The sequence below is a fragment of the Ranitomeya imitator genome, chromosome 1 (assembly GCF_032444005.1).
Source record: "Ranitomeya imitator isolate aRanImi1 chromosome 1, aRanImi1.pri, whole genome shotgun sequence".
NCBI lineage: Eukaryota > Metazoa > Chordata > Amphibia > Anura > Dendrobatidae > Ranitomeya > Ranitomeya imitator.
The window spans coordinates 252,865,068-252,882,901 of NC_091282.1; the positions used below are offsets into that span (position 1 = coordinate 252,865,068).

The 17,834-nt window shown below is 43.6% G+C and overlaps 1 protein-coding gene across 1 annotated transcript in view; it reads left to right on the forward strand.

Annotated features, from left to right (window-relative positions):
- Positions 1-17,834, forward strand: part of KNTC1 (kinetochore associated 1) — a 356,896-nt gene that overhangs the window by 107,881 nt on the left and 231,181 nt on the right. The gene's annotated exons all lie outside the window — the stretch shown is intronic.

A 17,834-nucleotide genomic window follows, 5' to 3' on the forward strand; every position in this document is an offset into this window, starting at 1 on the left:
CGTCCTTTAATTTAAATGTCATACTCATAGTACTATTCGGGTCTATATAATGACAGCAGGTGGGTCCAATGATTTGACACATACCCCCTTGTGAGGCAGTTAGGTAATCCAATACCAGGGTATGTTGGTTGACGACTATTATAAGCTGATTCTGTACAGCTACACTAGTGTTTAGTATATCCAATATATCCCAGATCTGATCATCTAGATCAGAGGTCCCCAACCTTTTTTGCACCAGGGACCGGCTTTAAGCAAGACCAGTTTTCCATGGCCCGGTGGGGTGGGGGTGGGGCAGGGGCGGGGCTCTGGTCATATGGGGGTGGAGTTATGGAGGGGTGGAGCTTAGTGCATACTTATCATATAATTATGACATTTATAATGAGAATGTGATTCTCACACACACACATTCTCACACACACAATCACACACACACATTCTCACACACACATTCTCACACACACATTCACACACCCCTCTCACCTCTCCTCGCACTCTCCCACAGCATCTCATTGCCTTCCTCTGACACAGCCGGCCGCTGAATGATGACGTCATCCAGCGGCGCGTCTGTGTGAGAGGAAGCAGGAAGACAGATCGCTGGGCAGTGGAGCTGCAGGGATTTCTCCCTGCCCGTCACAGCCACCCTGCAGGGGCTCCCCTCCAGCTCTGCACTTGTTGGGAGCCGGCGCTCTGCAGCTTCTCTGTGCCGGCTGTCAGCTTGACAGTCGGCACAGAGAACAGCTGACTCCCTGACCGGGGGCGGCAGAATGCAGCCGCCGGGGGAGACACTGCGGACCGCCGAATGAGGCGGCCCGACTGCGCCCCCCCTGCCGGCTGCGCCCCCCTAGATACGCCACTGGGCGTGTCAGTGAGGAGAGCCTGCCGCCCCACCCCGTCAGGAACACACCATGCTGCGCAGGAGGGCTGTGTCACTAAGACCCGCCTGACGCCCCGCCCCGTCCTGCATAATGTTCTCTGCCGGGAGCTGCGAGCTGTCACAGAGCGTGCTCTGACCAGGCGCAGGGCCACGAAGCTAGCTGTCAGCGGCGCCGCGGACCGGCTGAAAAACCCCAACGGCCCGGTCCTGGTCCGCGGACCGGCGGTTGGGGACCTCTGATCTAGATAATCCGTGGCTCTAACTAATTTATCCCACATTTGTGTTAACATAGGATAAATAAAAATGGTACTAGCAATTTTGTTGGGAATTCCCATTTGTACTATATGTGGCCTCCCCGAGGGACGTGGTGAGTTATCTGCAGCTCTTTTATATAGTGTGTTCTTGGGTACGGCTTGCATATTCACTTGTTTATTTGAAATTATGAAAGTAGCTGGGGTTAGGCGTCCTAATGTACAAGTACCCTTTATACCTACGGGAAGCCAATTATATGCTCCTTCTCCGCATATCCAAAATGTACCCTCAGGCAGATCCCATAGAGCTGAGTGCTGCAATACCAATCTGTGAGCCAAATCCACAAAACTAGATACATTTTGAAGCATACACCAAGAGGGTTTTTGTCCCAAGGGGCTACAGTACCCGGCTGCGGGATTCCCACACACATGCATTCCGTTGACATACTCATCAGATTCATTACAAACCAGGTTCCCCGGCTTACTTGTACAACTGTTATCATCACCTTGGGGGAACAACTCAGAATGTTCCCATTTTCTATTATGTATGTATCTTTCCAATACTACAGGTTTGAAAGCATCAGAGGGAGGGGCGGTTGTACTGAAACTGAGCTGTAGATTTTCTGTGGGGACCTGTCCTAAATTAGTTAATCCAGTCTTATTCCTAGGGACCCAGGCTCCACCCTTATAGGCCAAATATTGTAGATGTGTACTACTCCCTGAGAGATTACCCTGCCACCAAGGAAATTCTACCCATTCCACAATTGAAGACACAAAAGAGAATAGTAAAACCAAAAACACTCAGTTTGAAAAAATGTTGCAGTAATCCGCAAGTGCTAGTAAAAGATGTAAAAAACAGGGTATTTGGTTGATACGTTTTTTGCAAAAAATGTATACTAAGCTGCTCTACCAATCTTCACGGTATACCCTTATCAGAGCAGTCCTAACTAATGTATGCAATCCCTATCTGATGTATTTAAAAACCTGATCATCTGTATATAACCTGTGTGAACAGGGTTCAGAGAGGAAAAATCCATGTGTGCATACAGGGTAGAACAGCTTTTGTGCAGATAGCCCAAGAGGATTGGTGGAACTCCCCAGTCTTGTAAACACAAGAGAACAATTATGGAAACAGGAACACATGGGCTACTTGCACAGTGAACAAGTCTGTATGATCATGTTCACACACCACCAAGAAACCTGAAGACACAAAAGAGAATAGTAAAACCAAAAACACTCAGTTTGAAAAAATGTTGCAGTAATCCGCAAGTGCTAGTAAAAGATGTAAAAAACAGGGTATTTGGTTGATACGTTTTTTGCAAAAAATGTATACTAAGCTGCTCTACCAATCTTCACGGTATACCCTTATCAGAGCAGTCCTAACTAATGTATGCAATCCCTATCTGATGTATTTAAAAACCTGATCATCTGTATATAACCTGTGTGAACAGGGTTCAGAGAGGAAAAATCCATGTGTGCATACAGGGTAGAACAGCTTTTGTGCAGATAGCCCAAGAGGATTGGTGGAACTCCCCAGTCTTGTAAACACAAGAGAACAATTATGGAAACATAATTTCCTCTCTGAACCCTGTTCACACAGGTTATATACAGATGATCAGGTTTTTAAATACATCAGATAGGGATTGCATACATTAGTTAGGACTGCTCTGATAAGGGTATACCGTGAAGATTGGTAGAGCAGCTTAGTATACATTTTTTGCAAAAAACGTATCAACCAAATACCCTGTTTTTTACATCTTTTACTAGCACTTGCGGATTACTGCAACATTTTTTCAAACTGAGTGTTTTTGGTTTTACTATTCTCTTTTGTGTCTTCAGGTTTCTTGGTGGTGTGTGAACATGATCATACAGACTTGTTCACTGTGCAAGTAGCCCATGTGTTCCTGTTTCCATAATTGTTCTCTTGTGTTTACAAGACTGGGGAGTTCCACCAATCCTCTTGGGCTATCTGCACAAAAGCTGTTCTACCCTGTATGCACACATGGATTTTTCCTCTCTGAACCCTGTTCACACAGGTTATATACAGATGATCAGGTTTTTAAATACATCAGATAGGGATTGCATACATTAGTTAGGACTGCTCTGATAAGGGTATACCGTGAAGATTGGTAGAGCAGCTTAGTATACATTTTTTGCAAAAAACGTATCAACCAAATACCCTGTTTTTTACATCTTTTACTAGCACTTGCGGATTACTGCAACATTTTTTCAAACTGAGTGTTTTTGGTTTTACTATTCTCTTTTGTGTCTTCAGGTTTCTTGGTGGTGTGTGAACATGATCATACAGACTTGTTCACTGTGCAAGTAGCCCATGTGTTCCTGTTTCCATAATTGTTCTCTTGTGTTTACAAGACTGGGGAGTTCCACCAATCCTCTTGGGCTATCTGCACAAAAGCTGTTCTACCCTGTATGCACACATGGATTTTTCCTCTCTGAACCCTGTTCACAAAGGTTATATACAGATGATCAGGTTTTTAAATACATCAGATAGGGATTGCATACATTAGTTAGGACTGCTCTGATAAGGGTATACCGTGAAGATTGGTAGAGCAGCTTAGTATACATTTTTTGCAAAAAACGTATCAACCAAATACCCTGTTTTTTACATCTTTTACTAGCACTTGCGGATTACTGCAACATTTTTTCAAACTGAGTGTTTTTGGTTTTACTATTCTCTTTTGTGTCTTCAGGTTTCTTGGTGGTGTGTGAACATGATCATATAGACTTGTTCACTGTGCAAGTAGCCCATGTGTTCCTGTTTCCATAATTGTTCTCTTGTGTTTACAAGACTGGGGAGTTCCACCAATCCTCTTGGGCTATCTGCACAAAAGCTGTTCTACCCTGTATGCACACATGGATTTTTCCTCTCTGAACCCTGTTCACACAGGTTATATACAGATGATCAGGTTTTTAAATACATCAGATAGGGATTGCATACATTAGTTAGGACTGCTCTGATAAGGGTATACCGTGAAGATTGGTAGAGCAGCTTAGTATACATTTTTTGCAAAAAACGTATCAACCAAATACCCTGTTTTTTACATCTTTTACTAGCACTTGCGGATTACTGCAACATTTTTTCAAACTGAGTGTTTTTGGTTTTACTATTCTCTTTTGTGTCTTCAGGTTTCTTGGTGGTGTGTGAACATGATCATACAGACTTGTTCACTGTGCAAGTAGCCCATGTGTTCCTGTTTCCATAATTGTTCTCTTGTGTTTACAAGACTGGGGAGTTCCACCAATCCTCTTGGGCTATCTGCACAAAAGCTGTTCTACCCTGTATGCACACATGGATTTTTCCTCTCTGAACCCTGTTCACACAGGTTATATACAGATGATCAGGTTTTTAAATACATCAGATAGGGATTGCATACATTAGTTAGGACTGCTCTGATAAGGGTATACCGTGAAGATTGGTAGAGCAGCTTAGTATACATTTTTTGCAAAAAACGTATCAACCAAATACCCTGTTTTTTACATCTTTTACTAGCACTTGCGGATTACTGCAACATTTTTTCAAACTGAGTGTTTTTGGTTTTACTATTCTCTTTTGTGTCTTCAGGTTTCTTGGTGGTGTGTGAACATGATCATACAGACTTGTTCACTGTGCAAGTAGCCCATGTGTTCCTGTTTCCATAATTGTTCTCTTGTGTTTACAAGACTGGGGAGTTCCACCAATCCTCTTGGGCTATCTGCACAAAAGCTGTTCTACCCTGTATGCACACATGGATTTTTCCTCTCTGAACCCTGTTCACACAGGTTATATACAGATGATCAGGTTTTTAAATACATCAGATAGGGATTGCATACATTAGTTAGGATTGCTCTGATAAGGGTATACCGTGAAGATTGGTAGAGCAGCTTAGTATACATTTTTTGCAAAAAACGTATCAACCAAATACCCTGTTTTTTACATCTTTTACTAGCACTTGCGGATTACTGCAACATTTTTTCAAACTGAGTGTTTTTGGTTTTACTATTCTCTTTTGTGTCTTCAGGTTTCTTGGTGGTGTGTGAACATGATCATACAGACTTGTTCACTGTGCAAGTAGCCCATGTGTTCCTGTTTCCATAATTGTTCTCTTGTGTTTACAAGACTGGGGAGTTCCACCAATCCTCTTGGGCTATCTGCACAAAAGCTGTTCTACCCTGTATGCACACATGGATTTTTCCTCTCTGAACCCTGTTCACACAGGTTATATACAGATGATCAGGTTTTTAAATACATCAGATAGGGATTGCATACATTAGTTAGGACTGCTCTGATAAGGGTATACCGTGAAGATTGGTAGAGCAGCTTAGTATACATTTTTTGCAAAACACGTATCAACCAAATACCCTGTTTTTTACATCTTTTACTAGCACTTGCGGATTACTGCAACATTTTTTCAAACTGAGTGTTTTTGGTTTTACTATTCTCTTTTGTGTCTTCAGGTTTCTTGGTGGTGTGTGAACATGATCATACAGACTTGTTCACTGTGCAAGTAGCCCATGTGTTCCTGTTTCCATTCCACAATTGGTATGGCGATTGTAGTATTCCATAGCCTAGTATTACCAGTTTGGTTGTTGGCCAGGTTGTCTGAACAATTAGGCCAAGCGAATATTTCTTCTGCTGATACGGGAACTGCTAGAAAAGGTATACTTGTGGCTGATACCGGCGAATGGGTACAGATCCAACAATCTGTCAGGGTTTGTGTATTGTTTAACAAGTCGTGCACTAATTTTCTATGATGTTGTACGAATCTATTGTTCAAAGGGGCTAAAGAATTTAGTCTTTCCCATGCCTTCGTTGTGGTTAACATTATTAACATCAATATCATGAGTTTTATACTGCTTTTTTGCAATGGCTTGCATGTATCCATGATGCCTTTCCTTCAAGCTTGACTGATGTAGGTGTTGTCAACAGGACTTGGAAGGGTCCGTCAAATCTTGGTTCAAGAGCCTTTCTGGTGTGTCTTTTTATATAGACTTGATCACCTGGTTCCAACTTGTGACTTCCTTCAGTGTTGTCAAGATCTGGAAGGGAAGCAAAAACTTGTGCATGCACCTTAGTTAATTGTTTCTGAAGATTTTGCACATAGGAAGTCAGTGATTCAATATTTAACACAAGTTGCTGTGGAAAATAACATCCTAAATTGGCAGTCCTGCCAAACAAAATTTCATATGGAGACAGTTTAGTCTTACCCCTTGGGGTATTGCGTATTGAGTAAAGGGCCAGTGGAAGGCATTCTGTCCAAGGCTTTCCTGTTTCAGCCATGGCTTTCTGTATTTTTAATTTTAAAGTTCCATTCATGCGTTCCACCTTACCAGAACTTTGAGGATGATACGGAGTGTGTAACTGACTTTCAACACCCAACATTTTCAGTACATTTTGAAATATTTCTCCAGTGAAATGAGTACCCCTATCTGACTCGATCACTTCAGGGAGACCATAACGGGGCACCAGTTCGGTAACTAGCTTTACAGCAGTGTTTTTAGCTGAAGCCTTCCGAACTGGATAGGCCTCTGGCCACCCCGAGAACATGTCCACACACACCAACACATACTCATACCCATTACTCTTTGGCAGCTGGATAAAGTCTATCTGCAACCGTTGAAACGGGTAGAGAGGTCGGACGTGGTGCTTCATAGGGGTCTTTGCTGTCTGTCCGGGATTATGTGTCAGGCATATAGCGCATGCAGCACAATAGTCTCTTGCGTAGTTGCCAAAACCTGGAGCCAACCAGACTTGCTTTGCCAGTAGTGTCATTGCATTTGCAGACACATGCGTAGGGTGATGTAATCCACCAACTACTATCGGGTACCAGGCTCTAGGTAGACATATTAGTCCATTTTTCTTCCAAATTCCCTCTTGTTCTTCTGCCCCTTCCTTTTTCCACCTGTCCCTCTCCTCTTCTCCTGCATCTTCCTGTGCTTGTCTCAGTCTATCTTCAGTATTTTCTGTGAGGTTTACAGTATGGACCTGTTGTAAGGGTTTGACTGCTGCTGCTTTGGCTGCTTTATCAGCCCTATCATTTCCCCTAGATTCCCTAGTGTCGAGTCTCACATGTGCAGCTACCTTGATTACTGCTACTTCTTTTGTTTCTTGTGCAGCCTCTAAGATCTGTTTGATCAGAGAAGCATGTTTTACAGGTTGTCCTGACGCTGTCATGTAACCTCTAGCTCTCCAGATTACTCCAAAATCAAACACAATACCATGTGCATACCTAGAATCAGTGTATATATTAGCTGTCTGATTCTCAGCTATTTTTAGAGCTTCAATCAATGCTGTTAGTTCTGCTTCTTGTGCAGATTGTTTCGGTGGAAGCGGTTCTGCTTTGAGAGTTTCAGATTCTGACACAACTGCATACCCTGTATGGAAGTTACCTGTGTCATCTGCAAACCTACTACCATCTATAAACAGCTCTAAATCTGGATTTTGAAGTGGTGTTTCGGATACATTGGGTAAGCCTACTGTTTCTTGTAAAATGAGCTCTGTACAATCATGTGTATCTGTAGGGAAAAAATTTGCGTGTGGATCAGTGTCCTTATTCCCCCCTTTAGACTCGAGAGGTAGCAGTGTAGCTAAATTGAGAGTCTGAAGCCTTGCAAATGTGATAGTAGAGGGGAGCAGCAAAGAACACTGCAGCCGCAAATGTCTGGCCATGGAAATGTGTTTTGGTTGGACCTGGTTTAATATCCCATAAACATCATGTGTAGTTTGAACTGTGAGTGGATGCTCTAGGACAATTTCTGATGCTTTGTCCAACAATAGTGAGACAGCAACAACTACACGTACACAGGTTGGCGCTGCTCTAGCTACGGGATCTAACCTTGCTGAAAGATATGCAATTGGTCTTTGTTTCCCTGCATGCTTCTGGGTAAGAACTCCTGTAGCATGGGAATCAACTTCTGCAGCCATAAGCTGAAATGGTTTGGTGTAGTCTGGTAGCCCTAACGCTGGAGCTGAAACAAGGGCATCTTTTAATTGTTGGAACGAAATCTGACCTTCTTTTGTCAACAAATAAGGTTCACTTTTTACACAGTCATACAGTGGTTGCATTAGTTGACTGGCATGTATAATCCATTGTCTACAATGAGACACTATTCCTAAAAATGCTCGTAGCTGTTTATGATTTCTAGGCTCATTCATCTGTCTTATTGCTTCAGTTCTTTGAGGTGTAAGATGCTTTTTACCTTGAGAAATGCAATGACTTAGAAAGACCACTTTGGTCTGACAAACTTGTAGCTTTTGTCTATTCACTTTACACCCTTCTTTTTCTAGGAAACATAGTAAACTCACAGTGGACCTTTCTGCAGTTTCTAGATCTGGGCAGCAAAGTAGTAGGTCATCCACATACTGCAAAATTACTACCTGTGGTTCGGGTTCAAACCTCTGAAGGACTGTTTGTAGGGCATTTGAATAAAGAGTAGGGGAGTGTATCATTCCCTGTGGAAGGCGTGTCCACGCCAACTGTTTGCCCTTAAATGTAAATGCAAACAAATGCCAACTGTCTTGGTGTAAAGGAACCGAGAAAAATGCATTTGAAAGATCTATTACAGTAAACACTTGAGAACTGGCTGGTATCTGTGATAGTAACGTATGAGGATTGGGTACAACTGGGGTGATTGGATCTAGAACTTTGTTTATTTCTCTTAGATCATGTACCATACGATATTTGGGCATAGAACCCTTATCAAGAGTTCTCTTCTTGACTGGATACAGAGGAGTGTTAGCAGGTGATTGTATCTCTACCAAAACCCCTTTCTCTCTATATCCCTCTATCTGTTTTGTAATCGCTAGTTCCTGCTGGGCACTCACAGGGTATTGTCTGAGCTGTGGGAGAACAGTTCCTGGTTGCACAGATAGTTTTACAGGAGAGATATGCAATAATCCCACATCAGTGTCACCCTGTGCCCACAGTGTTTCTGGGACCGTTGAGAGGTCTAGATCTGTGGTGTACTCTTTTTCTTCAGTATAATCCTCAAAAGCCTGAATTCTGACATATTGTTCTAATGTTTCTGCATCATCAGGGATAGTCAGCATGACTGTGCCATCTTCCCTAAAATTGATGTTAGCTTCTAATTTCTTCAAGACATCAGTTCCCAACAAACATGTTGGGGCACCTCTGGCATACAAAAATCTGGATGCAAAACATTTAGGTCCTAATGAGACCTCTAGGGGCACAGTATATGGTAGTGTTCGAATTACCCCATCATAACCCTCAGCAAAAGTTGTTTGTTGTGAAATATCTTCCGGGTTTGGAAGAAAATCTTGATTCAAAATTGAGGAAGTTGCACCTGTATCTATCAAGAATGGAATCTCTCTTCCCCCCACATTCACCTGTATTATAGGTCTTCTAGCTGGTAGGGAAGTTTGTAACACATTGAGTCAATCTGAGTCTGGTATGGGACCATCCACTATGGATGTCTGTTGGATGTCTGAGGGCTTATTCTTTGGTACAAATTTTCCTGATTTTATGTCTGCCTGCTTCTTTCTACATTCTTTCTGGAAATGTCCTGGTTTCTTGCAGTAATGACAGGGAAAATTATGTCTTGCCCTTCCACCTGTTGTGTTTGCTTGCGCTATTCTGACAGGCTTATGATTTTCTCTTAAATCCAACTCTATCCCTACGGCTTTTTGCCTGGCCAAGTGTGGGTCTTCCAAGGTTCTCCAATCAGGAGTTGCAGCCTTAAGTTTTTCCTTTACTTTTGGAGACAATCCATCTATAAAGGTTTTTGTAATTAACCTCATCATTCCTGGAGCGGTTAGATCTATTCCTTCATCTCTAAAATTATTCTCTACCCCTAGATAATATTCATCTACCGATTGTCCAGGTCTCTGAGCCACCACTCCCGTTGTTCCTCTCTGCCTCTGTTTCTGCCTCATGAAAACTATTAAATGGTCTACAAATTGTGTTCCTGATTCTATCGTTTGTAAGGCACCTTGTCCCGCTTGTCCCTCTTGTAGCTCCTGTCCCACCTGTGGCCTGTGTCCCTGTAGATGTGTTAGCAGTTCCTGGAAGAGACCAGGAGTCATTTTCATTCTACATAATTCCTCTCCATCTGCCCAGACTCCTGCATGAGTCTGCATAATTTGCTGTATATACTGTGCGAATCTAACTGGGTACTGGGTAGGATCTGGTGCATTATGTAGAAGAGACATTCCTTCAGCGGGGGACCAAGGGAAGTATTGTCGGGTTTGGTGATATCTAGTTGCCATTGCTCCATCTACACCAGTTTCTCTGAAGGGTTTCGGTACTATCCTAACAGGAGCTAACAATTGATGACCTCTGGGGGCCCCACAGGCAGAACATTCAGTTCTCCAGTCTGGATTCTGCTGGCCACAATTTTTGCACACCCATCCTTCCACCCCATTTAACCCAGGATATAAATTTGGTTTGGTTTGTCCTCCTTCAGAAGGTACAAATGGTTGAACATTCGGATCTAGGTAAGGAGGAGGAACTGAATGAGTCGTGGCACAACATTTTCCCGTACCCATACTCCATTTGGAAGTGTCTGGATCATACTTCCAATTCTCCTCTTTAGCTGTTTTTGAGACCTTTATCATACAGTGTATGATTTCTTCCCACCCATTGTCTTTGATAATTCCACCTCGTTCTTTACTCAGTCTTTCCCATTCAGTGCTAAACATAAGTGCTTCTGAAATTCCCAATTTTTCTCTTACCCTTCTGATCTGCCTTCTGACTGTCTTTCCACATCTTTCCTGTATGATATCTTTTGCTTCTACTTGTCCTAAGACGGTTTTTGTCTGTTTATTTCCCATTTTTCTTTTCAATAATAGCTACACTTATCCTAGGTGACGTTTGGACAATCACCTCACTAGAGTGATGTCTCGTTGTCTTCTTTCCTAGGGAGCTAAGATATTGAAGGGCTGATTTGCTCCGTTCTTTCTAATGTGCAGAATAAACTTGATTCCTACAATGCACGCAAACAGGATCAGCAACACCAAACAGATCACCAAACTCTCTGTCTCTGTTATCATACTTGTCCCAGGCTCATGGACCCGTGTCCTGGGCTCATTCTATCAAACTCTTATCCAAAAATGAAGGAACAAGTTTCTCAAAGAGAGTCAAGCATGGGCGGAGGTCTCCCCGAAAGGACGCAACCACATGACCCAGTTAGGCTGACTTCACTAATAAGACTTGTCCTAACAATTTCGGCTTATTGTTCTACGTACTTTTATCCTTCTTTCATAACATGCCACAACCTTCACACTTGTTCACACACTGCCAGGGACAGGACTCATAAATCTATACAATATGGTAACCCGAGTTTTGTAGGTATCTACTCACTACTAGACTAACCCAGCGTGACACGGCTCGTAGAGATCTTTCGGATAATACAGGGCAGATAAAAGAGAACTAATAATGTCTCTTACCTGGCCAGGTTTTTCAATTCATTTGCCGTCCATTATCCCAGATCTCCGTTGTCCGTATCCGTAGGTGAATCTCGAGTAGACACTCTCGCCTCGGGTCCCTGTTTCGGGCGCCAAGAAATGTTGAGTCCTCTTCCGTCCCTGGCTTCCTGGATTGAGGAATCCAAGTAAATGACACGCAGCACAAAGGTTGTGTGTTCATAAACAGGGGTAGCCCCGGAGCACGCCTGCCTCACTGGGCGCTGCCCCTTCTTTATATAGTAAGAAGTTAGGCATTTACAGACATGCGCACAAGCGCTCATATTTCATAATCACTTACAAAGCAAATCTATACTAGTGAAAAGTTACAATATCTGGTATGTGGGTGAAAGGCTACAATATCAAGGAGAAATGCGCGCGTGATTACTTCTATAAAAGGAAATGTCAAGTTTGCTGTGCAGAAGCAGATTTCATCTGGGAGACAAAATGGATCCTTTGGTTCAGTCTGGTCTCCACAATGAGATTCACTTTTTGTATTGAAGAACTGAAATAAATTGACTTTTTGATGATATTCTAATTTTGTGAGAAGCACCTGTACCTACAATATGATAAACACCAGAAAATGCCCTGTACTGATGCAAAGATTACTGATAATACTAAAAACAGGAGGTTTCTGTGGAGTTCAAAAGGAACTCCATCCCCCAAAACTGGTATCACTTAGCAAAAACCTAGAGGTAGGGTGTAAATAGGGGCAATACCTGTTGTATGGAATGTCCCCATGCTCTTGTTTCTGTTTATAAAGAAAACAACAAAAATGTTGAGCCCCATAAATTGGAAAAGAAAAAAAGTCCTATAAAATGTAACCATTTATTTCTTTATATTGAACAGAAACTTAGAATATATCTTTATAGATGATATAAAAAGCTAAACTTACTTGCAGGAGGGACACTCTGATTCTTGCCCTCTCGAGCCCCTAGATTTTCTGTCCATACTTAGCTGCATGGGTTGACACCCTTATCTTAATGAACGTAATGGCTCCTCCACTACATATCGTGAGGCCCTAAAGGAATCCCTAGTTGTCCCTGTAGTAGATACTAATAGAAGTAGAAATATCTCTAAGGCTACGTTCACACTTGCGTTGTGCGGCGCTGCGTCGGCGACGCAACGCACAACGCAAATATGAACGCATGCACAAACGCTGCGTTTTGCGACGCATGCGTTGCTTTTTGCATGGTTTTGGGCGCAGGAAAAACTGCATCATGCTGCGTTCCCTGCTCCCAGACGCATGCGCTGCAGCGACGCATGCGTCGCAAAACGCAAATGCAACGCATGTCCATGCGCCCCCATGTTAAATATAGGGGCGCATGGCGCGTGCGTCGCCGCGGCTGCGCCCGACGCAGCCGGGAGCGGCGCAAATGTGAACATAGCCTAACATATACAAACAACAAAGGGAGGCGGGCACCGCACATAATATAAAGGCGATCAGCAACGTGCATATAAACAATATCAGAAAAAGCACAAGAAAAGGATATGCACAAACTGGGATCAACCATATACAATAAATTTTATTTTAACATATCATTACAACAAAAGGCAATAAACAGGACACACAATTAAAAACATTTAAAAACCAAACAGACCAACCCTCCTCCTCCAGGACTAAATAATGAAGGTCAATATACATGAACATACAAATGGTACACAGGGCATGAGATCAAATAGCAGGTTCATATAATCCCAAATGGTCACAATAGAAATCCTCAAAGCCCTGTGCTATCACCCGTCTAGACCCCTACTATAGCAATTGTTAAATAAGATCTGTAGCCCCTAATAAGGGAGCAGGCATGAGGAAAAATGCACAAAATATCACCGCAATCAATAGAATGCTGCACCATATGTAAGCACACCTGCTGCACACCTTAATACTGACAACCCATATCATACATCACCCAATGTAGGGTCGGATCCAGATCAATACAGAGCCAGTCCCTTGGTAGCCAGGGTACTAAAAAGGAGGGGGTTGCCAGAAAAGCAGGTACACAAATACGTGTACCCCTTAAAAGGGCTGAAGTGTACGAGGGGGTAGCCGACAGAGGAAAGCCCAAGAGGGGGGTGACAGCCCCACGCGTATCGACGCTGCTAAGGCGTCTTCGTCAGGGGAAGGTTGTACGTAGCCTAACATGTTTCATAACTCCAGTTGGTCACAAATAAAGTGCATACAGGCTAGTGGCAGGTAAGGTGCATACTTCCTTCACACAAAACATCATCGTGGATAAGAAAGAACACATGATCCCTCTGCACCACCATTGTTTACTCATCTCAGTGATAAGTGTTTTCTCTCACTGTTTCTTGAAGGTTCATGGGGGGAAAACTATATAGGAAGCCCTTTGCAATGTTGTTCTGTTTCTTTCTTTGTGCTTCAGAGAAAGAGGAGCAGAAATCCCTCCTTTTTGTGTACTGTGCATGGAAGCTATTATAGCAACTAGTTTCCATCCAGTAGATCAAAGACAACTGATGGAGATGGAACCCACACAGCTTGTCCTCTATATCAGAGGTCCCCAACCTTTTTTGCACCAGGGACCCGCTTTAACCAAGACCAGTTTTCCATGGCCCGGTGGGGGAGGGGCAGGGGCGGGGCTCTGGTCATGTGGGGGTGGGGTTATGGAGGGGTGGAGCTTAGTGCATACTTATCATATAATTATGACATTTATAATGAGAATGTGATTCAACAGTTCATAAGAAAAGAGACTGCATCATAAGAACGGGATCACCACGATACAATTAAACAAACAAGTAACAAATTTTATTATTAGAACCACACCACACAGACAACTGTAGTAAAAACAATTAAAAACACCCATAAACAATGGGAAATAAGGGTCCACATAATACAAAGTGCAATACTACAACAGCATAATAGGGCGTATTCATCTTGTGTAATGCCGGTTCATGCAATGATGGGAAAGAGGACAAGTAACATAAAACTACAGATCCTACGTGCTAATACACAAATAGAACCTATTTAGACAGTCCCAATAATAGAAAAAGGGCACATATTAGTATGAGTTACAGCCCCTTTGTGCATGCTGTGACACCTGATATAACCTGCCTAATCCCCACAAACGTAAGGTACAAATATATCATGCAAAGCAAATGGGCTGAACATAACCTAGGGAGCTAGCTGGGATCGGCGCCGCTAAAAGATGGAGAAGAGTCGCCCAGCATAGAATCCCCTTCCCACAAAAAAAGCAAATACAGGCTGAATAAACTTACCATAGGTTCAGAATGAGTGGGAGCACCAGGCTTGTTTCCCTGGATCAGTGGGAGCACTGGGCTTGTTTTCCTGCAACAAGACGGTCCCATCTAGGGGTGATGGGAGACAGTGAAACCCGAAGTGTGTTCCTTATGTCCAGTCTACTCCGTAATCTCGTTTTTGCTGTTGTCATGGCAGAAAACCCAGTTTCACAAAGATAGGATGTTGGAAATGGAAGCAGAGTTTTCAGTGCTTTGGTGGCGATTCCAGGATATTCAGCCTTGACTTTAATCCAGAATGTTGGGAGATTTGAAGTCTCAAACATACTTTTAAGGCTACCATCATTTGCAATCTCAAGCAGTTGGTCTTCTTCAAGCACGGACAAGGTCGATTCACCTGGCTTGTTCACAAATGGGTTGCGAATCCATTCCTTCCTAGTTCGTGGGTCTTTTGTGGTCGGAAAATAGCGCTCAAACTCTTCTGAAAGCTGAGATAGGTGATCATGCACCAGCTGGGAGAATGAAGGCTCAGGCTCGGTCTCTTCCAAAATTCCTGCTAATGTTTGAAACATGTCAAATATACCTGTTCTCACTCGCCGTCCCCACACTTCCAGTTTGGCTTTAAATGCAGCAACTTTATCTGCCAACTTGAAGGCAGTTGTCATTCTCCCCTGAAGTGACAGATTAAGTTCGTTCAAAAAGTTGAATATGTCACATAAGTAAGCAAGTTTTGTGACCCATTCCTTACTACTGAAATGTGCTGCAAGTGGCGATTCTTTTTGTAAAAGAAATCTATAAAGCGGGTCTCGTAACTCAAAAACTCTGGCCAGTGCTCTACCTTTAGAAAGCCATCTGACTTGTGTGTAGGAGAAGACGTTTGTGCTCCGCGTCCATCTCCTCACAGAGCTGCTCGAACAGGCGTGAGTTAAGGGCATGTGCTTTGATGTGATTAATAACTTTAATCACATCTTGCAAAACACTGTTAAGTTCAGGTGACATTTTTCGGCTTGCCAGCATTTCTCTATGGATGACACAGTACGTAGACTCGCATTCAGACGCAACCTCTTTGACCCGGGTAGTTAAACCAGAAAGCCGTCCAGTCATGGCAGCTGCTCCGTCTGTGCATATACCGACACAAAATGACCAGTTTAGGTTTCCTGATATGTAATCATCCAAAGACTTGAATAGTTCTGCACCTGTGGTGTTGGCTGGCAACAATAATGCACATAACATATCCTCATGCACATCCTCCTGAAAAATATATCGCACATAAACAAGCATCATTGCCTTGTTCTCAACGTCAGTAGACTCGTCAACCTGGATTGCGTACCATGGTGACGCATTAATCCTCTCCAACAATTGTACCTCGATGTCTTCTGCTATTTCATTAATTCGTCTAGTGACAGTGCTCGCTGAAAGAGGAACCTGTGCCACTTTTTTAACCGCAGCCTCTCCTAAAAGTTCATGGCAAATGTCCTTAGCGGCAGGTAGAATCAACTCCTCACCAATAGTAAAGGGCTTCTTAGCCTTGGCAATGCGGTTAGCCACTAAGAATGATGCTCTCAGTGCAGACACATTTGTTGATGTGGTGGCCTTCAATAATTGCTTCTGTCCTTCGTGTTCACGTTTTTTTCTTTCAAAAAACTCCAAAGGCTTGTCTTTTGATGCAGGGTGCTTGGTCTGTAAGTGGCGAACCAGTTTTGAAGGCTTCATGGCCTCGTTGGATAGCCGGTCGCCACATATCAGACAGAGTGGGCTTGGGGCATGTGAATCGCCAGTTGCGATGAACCCATAATTTAAATAGGACTCATTGTATTTTCTTTTAAATGCAGCTTTCTTTTTTTTAGTAGTCACGGAGTCTTCATCTGTCTCATTGGCTCTTTCTTCCTTTTCAAAGAAGCTCTTCAGCGATGTTTGTTTTTTACTCATTTTACAAGGGTTTGAGGTGAAGGCGTAGTGAGCCCCTAACACAGAAAGATGGCTACTGCTACTAGAGACGGGCACTGATGATGATGACCGCTACTGCTGCTACTGGAGACGGGCACTGATGATGATAACCGCTACTGCTGCTACTGGAGACGGGCACTGATGATGATAACCGCTACTGCTGCTACTGGAGACGGGCACTGATGATGATGACCGCTACTGCTACTACTGGAGACGGGCACTGATGATGATAACCGCTACTGCTGCTACTGGAGACGGGCACTGATGATGATGACTGCTACTGCTGCTACTGGAGACGGGCACTGATGATGATAACCGCTACTGCTGCTACTGGAGACGGGCACTGATGATGATAACCGCTACTGCTGCTACTGGAGACGGGCACTGATGATGATAACCGCTACTGCTGCTACTGGAGACGGGCACTGATGATGATGACCGCTACTGCTGCTACTGGAGACGGGCACTGATGATGATAACCGCTACTGCTGCTACTGGAGACGGGCACTGATGATGATGACTGCTACTGCTGCTACTGGAGACGGGCACTGATGATGATGACCGCTACTGCTGCTACTGGAGACGGGCACTGATGATGATGACCGCTACTGCTGCTACTAGAGACGGGCACTGATGATGATAACCGCTACTGCTGCTACTGGAGACGGGCACTGATGATGATAATCACCACTATTGCTGCTACTGGACACAGCCACTGCTGCTATGAATTTTCACTGTTATTTGCTTTTTTCACTTTAGCCAGAAAATCTGCTGCTGGGCCGCACGACACCAGAACACAGCAACAGGAGTCATAAGGGTGGGACACCTGACGTCATATCTAGCTGCCCATGATTAGCATCCAGACTCTGGATTCCAGAGCCCCGCCCCGCCCCCTCCAACTCGCAGCTAGCAGGAGGGGAAGGAGCGCTGGACACACATGACCTGCTTGTCCCTGCTCCTGCCTGAGCACATTCTGCGAGTAGCAGCACTGTACATTGAGTTTGTGTACAGCACTGCTACTAGCACTGCTATATGTACCAGACAGCGCTGTATGGGGAGGATGCTGGCGGGACCTCGGTGTACAGCGCTGCTAAGTAGCAGCATTGTACATTGAGCGTCAGTGTATACAGCG